This window comes from Pan paniscus, chromosome 20, assembly GCF_029289425.2.
Source record: "Pan paniscus chromosome 20, NHGRI_mPanPan1-v2.0_pri, whole genome shotgun sequence".
NCBI classification, from domain to species: Eukaryota; Metazoa; Chordata; class Mammalia; order Primates; family Hominidae; genus Pan; species Pan paniscus.
Window position 1 is genome coordinate 47,262,003 of NC_073269.2, and position 8,273 is coordinate 47,270,275.

Here is an 8,273-nt window from a genome sequence, read left to right on the forward strand (position 1 = left end):
AGACCAAAGGTAGATAAAACCGCAAAGATGGGGAAAAAACAGAGCAGAAAAACTTAAAATTCTAAAAATCAGAACGCCTCTCCTCCTCCAAAGGAATGCAGCTCCTCACCAGCAATGGAACAAAGCTGGATGGAGAATGACTTTGACGAGTTGAGAGAAGAAGGCTTCAGACAATCAAACTTCTCCGAGCTAAAAGAGGAAGTTTGAACCCAAGGCAAAGAAGTTAAAAACCTTGAAAAAAGATTAGACAAGTAGCTAACTAGAGTAACCAATGCAGAGAAGTCCTTAAAGAACCTGATGGAGATGAAAACCACAGCAAGAGATCTATGTGACAAATGCACAAGTCTCAGTAGTCGATTTGATCAACTGGTAGAAAATGTATCAGTGATGGAAGATCAAATGAATGAATGAAATAAATGAAATGAAACAAATGAATGAAATAAAGGGAGAAGAGAAGATTAGAGAAAAAGAATAAAAAGAAATGAACAAAGCCTCCAAGAAATAAGGGACTATGTGAAAAGACCAAATCTATGTCTGATTGGTGTACTTGAAACTGACAGGGAGAATGGAACCAAGTTGGAAAACACTCTGCAGGATATTATCCAGGAGAACTTCCCCAATCTAGCAAGGCAGGCCAACATTCAAATTCAGGAAATACAGAGAATGCCACAAAGATACTCCTTGAGAAGAGCAACTCCAAGACATATAATTGTCAGATTCACCAAAGTTGAAATGAAGGAAAAAATGTTAAGGGCAGCCAGAGAGAAAGGTTGGGTTACCCACAAAGGGAAGTCCATCAGAGTAACAGCTGATCTCTCAGCAGAAACTCTACAAGCCAGAAGAGAGTGGGGCCAATATTCAACATTGTTAAAGAAAAGAACTTTCAACCCAGAATTTCATATCCAGCCAAACATAAGCATCAGGAGTGAAAGAGAAATAAAATACTTTACAGACAAGCAAATGCTGAGAGATTTTGTCACCACCAGGCCTGCCTTACAAGAGCTCCTGAAGGAAGCACTAAACATGGAAAGGAACAACCGGTACCAGCCACTGCAAAACCATGCCAAATTGTAAAGACCGTCGATGCTAGGAAGAAACTGTATCAAGTAACAGGCAAAATAACCAGCTAACATCATAATGACAGGATCAAATTCACACATAACAATATTAACATGAAATGTAAATGGGCTAAATGCTCCAATTAAAAGACACAGACTGGCAAATTGGAGAGTCAAGAGCCATCAGTGTGCTGTATTCAGGGACCAATCTCATGTGGAGACACACATAGGCTCAAAATAAAGGGATGGAGGAAGATCTACCAAGCAAATGGAGGTTGCAAGCAAATGCAGGGGTTGCAATCTTAGTCTCTGAGAAAACAGACTTTAAACCAACAAAGATCAAAAGAGACAAAGAAGGCCATTACATAATGGTAAAGGGATCAATTCAACAAGAAGAGCTAACGATCCTAAATATATATGCAACCAATATAGGAGCATCCAGATTCATAAAGCAAGTCCTTATAGACCTACAAAGAGACTTAGATTCCCACACAATAATAATGGGAGACTTTAACACCCCACTGTCAATATTAGACAGAACAATGAGACAGAAGGTCAAGAAGGATATCCAGGACCTGAACTCTGCTCTGCACCAAGCAGACCTAATAGACATCTACAGAATTCTCCACCCCAAATCAACAGAATATACATTCTTCTCAGTACCACATCACACTTATTCTAAAATTGACCACATAATTGGAAGTAAAGCACTCCTCAGCAAATGTAAAAGAACAGAAATCACAACAAACTGTCTCTCAGTCAACAGTGCAATCAAATTAGAACTCAGGAGTAAGAAACTCACTCAAAACCACACAACTACATGGAAACTGAACAACCTGCTCCTGAATGACTACTGGGCAAATAACGAAATGAAGGCAGAAATAAAGATGTTCTTTGAAACCAACGAGAAGAAAGACACAATATACCAGAATCTCTGGGACACATTTACAGCAGTGAAGGGGTGGCCTGCCCCTCCACACCTGTGGGTATTTCTAGTCGGGTGGGACGAGAGACTAAGAAAAGAAATAACACACAGAGACAAAGTATAGAGAAACAACAGTGGGCCCAGGGGACTGGTGCTCAGCATACCAAGGACCTGCACCAGCACTGGTCTCTGAGTTCCCTCAGTTTTTATTGATTATTATCTTCATTATTTCAGCAAAAAGGAATGTAGTAGGAGGGCAGGGTGATAATAAGGAGAAGGTCAGCGACAAACATGTGAGCAATAGAATCTATGTCATAATTAAGTTCAAGGGAAGGTACTACGACTGGACATGCATGTAAGCCAGATTTATGTTTCTCTCCACCCAAACATTTCAGTGGAGTAAAGAACGACAAGGCAGCATTGCTGCAAGCATGTCTCGCCTCCCACCATAGGGCGGTTTTTCTCTCATCTCAGAATTGAACAAATGTACAATCGGGTTTTATACCAAGACTCAGTTCCCAGGGGCAGGGAGGAGACAGTGGCCTTCCTCTATCTCAACTGCAAGAGGCTTTCCTCTTACTAATCCACCTCAGCACAGACCCTTTATGGGTGTCAGGCTGGGAGACGGTCAGGTCTTTCTCATCCCATGAGGCCATATTTCAGACTATCACATGGAGAGAAACCTTGGACAATACCCAGCTTTCAAGGGCAGAGGTCCCTGTGGCTTTCTGAAGTGCATTGTGCCCCTGGTTTATTGAGACTAGAGAATGGTGATGACTTTTACCAAGTATACTGCTTGTAAACATTTTGTTAACAAGGCACGTCCTGCACAGCCCTAGATCCCTTAAACCTTGATTTCATACAACACATGTTTTTATGAGCTCCAGGTTGAGTCAAAGTGGCTGGGGCAAAGCTACAAATTACTAACATCTCAGCAAAGCAATTGTTTAAAGTACAGGTCTTTTTCAAAATGGAGTCTCTTATGTCTTTCTTTTCTACATAGACACAGTAACAGTCTGATCTCTCTTTCTTTTCCCTACACAGCAGTGTGTAGAGGGAAATTCATAGCACTCAATGCCCACAAGAGAAAGCAGGAAAGATCTAAAATCAATATCCTAACATCACAATTAAAAGAACTAGATAAGCAAGAGCAAACAGATTCAAAAGCTAGCAGAAGGCAAGAAGTAACTAAGATCAGAGCAGAACTGAAGGAAATAGAGACAAAAAAAAAAACATCAAAAAATCAATGAATCCAGGAGCTGGTTTTTTGAAAAGATCAACAAAATAGATAGACTGCTAGCAAAACTAATAAGAAGAAAAACTGGAAGAAGAAAAGCTGGAAGAATCAAATAGATGCAATAAAAAATTCTGAAGGGGATATCACTATCGATCCCACAGAAATACAATCTACCATCAGAGAATACACCTCTATGCAAATAAACTAGAAAATCTAGAAGAAATGGATAAATTCCTGGACTCATACACCCTCCAAAGACTAAACCAGGAAGAAGTTGAATCTCTGAATAGACGAATAACAGGCTCTGAAATTGAGGCAATAAAATTAATAGCCTACCAACCAAAAAAAGTCTAGGACCAGATGGATTCACAGCCGAATTCTACCAGAGGTATGAAAAGGAGCTAGTATCATTTCTTCTGAAATTATTCCAATCAATAAAAAAAGAAAGAATCCTCCCTAACTCATTTTATGAGGCCAGCATCATCCTGATACCTAAGCCTAGCAGAGACACACACAAAAAGAAAATTTTAGATCAATATCCCTCATGAACATCGATGCAAAAATCCTCAATAAAATACTGGCAAACTGAATCCAGCAGCACATCAAAAAGCTTACCCACCAAGATCAATTTGGCTTCATCCCTGGGATGCAAGGCTGGTTCAACATACGCAAATCAATAAACGTAATCCATCACATAAACAGAACCAAAGACAAAAACCACATGATTATCTCAATAGATGCAGAAAAGGCCTTTGACAAAATTCAACAGCCCTTCATGCTAAAAACTCTCAATAAATTAGGTATTGATGGAACGTATCTCAAAATAATAATAATAATAAGACAAAATAATAATAATTTGTCATAAATATTGTGGCTATTTATGACAAACCCACAGCCAATATCATACTGAATGGGCAAATACTGGAAGCATTCCCTTTGAAAACCTGGCACAAGACAAGGATTCCCTCTCTCACCACTCCTATTCAACATAGTGTTGGAAGTTCTGGCCAGGGCAATCAGGCAAGAGAAAGAAATAAAGTGTATTCAATTAGGAAAAGATGAAATCAAATTGTCCCTGTTTGTAGATGATATGATTGTATATTAGAAAACCCCATTGTCTCAGCCCAAAATCTCCTTAAGCTGATAAGCAACTTCAGCAAAGTTTCAGGATACAAAATCAATGTGCAAAAATCACAAGCATTCCTGTACACCAATAACAGACAAACAGGGAGCCAAATCATGAGTGAGCTCCCATTCATAATTGCTACAAAGAGAATAAAATACCTAAGAAGGAGAAATAAGAACACTTTTAAACTGTTGGTGGGAGTGTAAACTAGTTCAACCATTGTGGAAGACAGTGTGGCAATTCCTCAAGGATCCAGAGCTAGAAATACCACTTGACTCAGCAATCCCATTACTGGGTATATACCCAAAGGATTATATATCATGCTACTATAAAGATACAAGCACACTTATGTTTACTGCAGCACTATTGACAATAGCAAAGACTTAGAACCAACCCAAATGTCCATCAATGATAGACTAGATTAAGAAAACGTGGCATGTATACACCATGGAATACTATGCAGCCATAATAAAAAAGGATGAGTTCCTGTTCTTTGCAGGGACACGGATAAAGCCAGAAACCATCATTCTCAGCAAACTATCCCAAAGAGAGAAAACCAAACACCTCATATTCTCCCTCATAGGTGGGAATTGAACAATGAGAACACTTGGACACAGGGCAGGGAACATCACACACCAGGGCCTGTCAGGGGATGGGGGCCTAGGGGAGGGACAGCGTCAGAAGAAATACCTTATGTAAAGGATGAGTTGATGGGTGCAGCAAACCAACATGGCACATGTATACGTATGTAACAAACCTGCACATTGTGCACATGTACCCTAGAACTTAAAGTATAATTTTAAAAAAAATTAGCCAGGCATGGTGGCTCATGCCTGTAGTCCCAGCTACTTGGGAGGCTGAGGCAGGGGAAATCACTCGGACCTGGGAGGAGGAGGTTGTAGTGAGCTGAGATCACGCCACCGCACTCCAGCCTGGGTGACAGAGTGAGACTCTGTCTCAAAAAAAAAAAAAAAAAAAAAAAGAAAGAAAGAAAAGAAAAGAAAATATTTAAGATGGCAAATTTAATGGTATGTGTTTGTTACCACAATCAAAGAAAAGGTTAAAAAGAAGTAAAGGAATGAAAGGAATGATGGCAATATTATAGCAAATAGGGAATATATTTAAAAAGATAGAAATAATTAAAAACAACTAAATGGGAATGTGGAGTTGAAAAGTACAACTGAAATGAGAAATTTTCCAGAGGGAATTTATCTAGAGAGAATTCTCAATAGTAGGTTTAAACTGGCAAAAGAAAGAATCTGTGAACTTGAAAATAGATTAAGATTATGCAACTTGAAGCATAGAGAAAAATTAAGAATGAAGAAAAATATACAGGGCCTCAGAGAAATGTGGGACACTGTTAAGTGCACCAATCTACACATAATGGGCATACCAGAAGAAGAGAGAGAAAAAGGGGCCAGAAAAAATATTCAGAGAAATAATGGCAATAGCCTACACATTCATTAAGCACAGTAATTCCAAGTGGGATAAATGCAGATATCCACAAATGGACACCTCATAATAAAAAATATTGGAATTCAAAAAGAAGCAGGAGATCCTGAAAGCAGAAAAGAAATATGGCTCATCAGTTTCAAGTGAACCCCATTAATATAACAGCCTATTTCTCAGCAGAAACAATGGAAGCCAGAAGGCAGTGTGATGACATATTCAAGGTACTCAAAGAAAAAAAAAAGTGTTAACCAAGAATTTTTTAACCAGAAAAGCTATCTTTCCAATAAGAAGATGAAATACTTTCCAAGATAAAAAGTGAGAGAATTCATTGCTAACAGACCCGCCTTACTAGAAAAACTAAAGGAAATTCCTCAGGCTGAAAGCAAGTGACTCCAGATTGTAATTTGAATCCATGTGAAAAAACAAACAGCACCAGAAAGGCAATTATGTAATGGTAGAAGACAGTATAAATGTGTATTTATTTTGCTTCCAACTGATTTTAAAACAACTGTATAAAATATGTGTATCTAATACATTGTTGGGCCTATAACATATGACAAAACATGACACAGACAGTCCTCAACTTACAATTGTTCGACTTACAATTTTTCAACTTTATGTTGGTGTGAAAGTGATATATACTCAGTGGAAATTATACATTGAATTTTAAATTTTGATATTTTTGTGTGTTAGCAATGTATGCTATGATACTCTCTTGTGATGCTGGGAGGTGGCAATGAGCGGCTCCCACTTAGTCATGCAATCACAAAGGTGAACAATGGATACTATATAATATACTATATTTAATAAATTACTTGAGCTATTCAACACGTTATTGTAAAATAGGCTTTGTGTTAGATGATTTTGCCCAACTGTAGGCTAATGTAAGTGTTCTGAGCACGGCTAAGGTAGGCTAGACTAAACTATGATGTTTGGTAGGTTAGGCATATTAAATGCATTTTTCACTTGATATTTTTAAATTACAGTGGGTTTATCAGGATGTAACTCCATCATAAGTCAAGGAACATCTGTATATGTGTAATATATTTGCCAATAGCCACACAAAGGAGGTAAGTGACAGCAAAGCTGTATTAAGCTAAGGAAATGACTACAGATAATGAGCTAATAACTATAGCAATATATTGTTCTGTTTGTGATATTAATAGTTGTAATATGTATACAATAATGCTACTAAAGGGGGGAAAATAAATAGAGCTGTGTAGCAGTAATATTTTTCTATATCATTGGAGTTGAGCTAGTATAAATCTGGATCTGATTCTGATAAGTTAAGATGATCTAGGTAAAACCTAGATCAAACATACTTTATATTATGTTCAGAAGAAACTCAAAATATAGTACAAGAATCATTTAAAAAATTAAAACTCTACACTAGGAAATATTCATTTAATGCAAAAGAAATCAGTAAAGGAGGACTAGAGGAAGAAAAAAAGACAAGGCACATATAGAAAGCAAAAGTAAAGTGGCAGATGTAAATGTAACCATAGAAATAACGTTAACTATGAATGAATTCAACAATCAAATCTAACGGCACAGTTTTTCTGACTAGGTTTGAAAAATGTGATTCAGCTATATGCTGTCCACCATAAACATACTTTAGATTCAAGGATACAAATAGAATAAAAGTTTAAAAATGGAAAAGATATATATAGTGCAAATAGTAACCACAAGAGAGCTGGAATACCTATACTCATACCACACAAAATAGAAATTAAAACAAAAGTATCAATAGAGAAAAAAGACATTTTATTATGATAAAAGGGTCAATGTTTAAAAAAATTGAACAAACTAGGAATAGAAGAGTATTTCCTCAACCTGATAAAGGTCCTCTTTGAAAAACCCATAGATGAAACCCATAGGTGAAAGGGCCAATTCTTCCCCACTAAGATCAGGAACAAGACAAGAATGTCCACTCTCATTACTTCTACTTAACATTTGTACTGGTGGTTCTAGCCAGGACAATAAGACAAGAAACAGGAATTAAAATCATGCAGATTGGGAAGGAAAAAGTAAAACTCTCTCTAGTCAAAGATGACACGATTTTGAATATAGAAAATTCTAAGGAACCCACAAAAAACCTGTCATAACTAATAAAAACAAGTTCAGCAAGGTTGCAAGATATGAGATCAATATACAAAATCAATGGAATCTTTTACACTGAAAAATGAAATTAAGAAAGCATCCATTCATAATCACATGATAAAGGAATAAATTTAACTAAAGGAAGTACAAAAACAATCAGGAAAGAAACAGGAGTAGCAAGAAACAGCTATAGATTGCATGGTTCTTTCCTGACAAAATCAATATGTTGAAATCCAGTCCCCAATGTGATAGTATTTGGAAGTGGAGCATTTGGGAGATGATTAGGTGACAAGTACAGAGCCCTCATGAATGGGATTCGTGTCCTTACAAAGAAGCCCCAGAGAGCTCCCTTGTTCATTTTACCATGTGAGGACA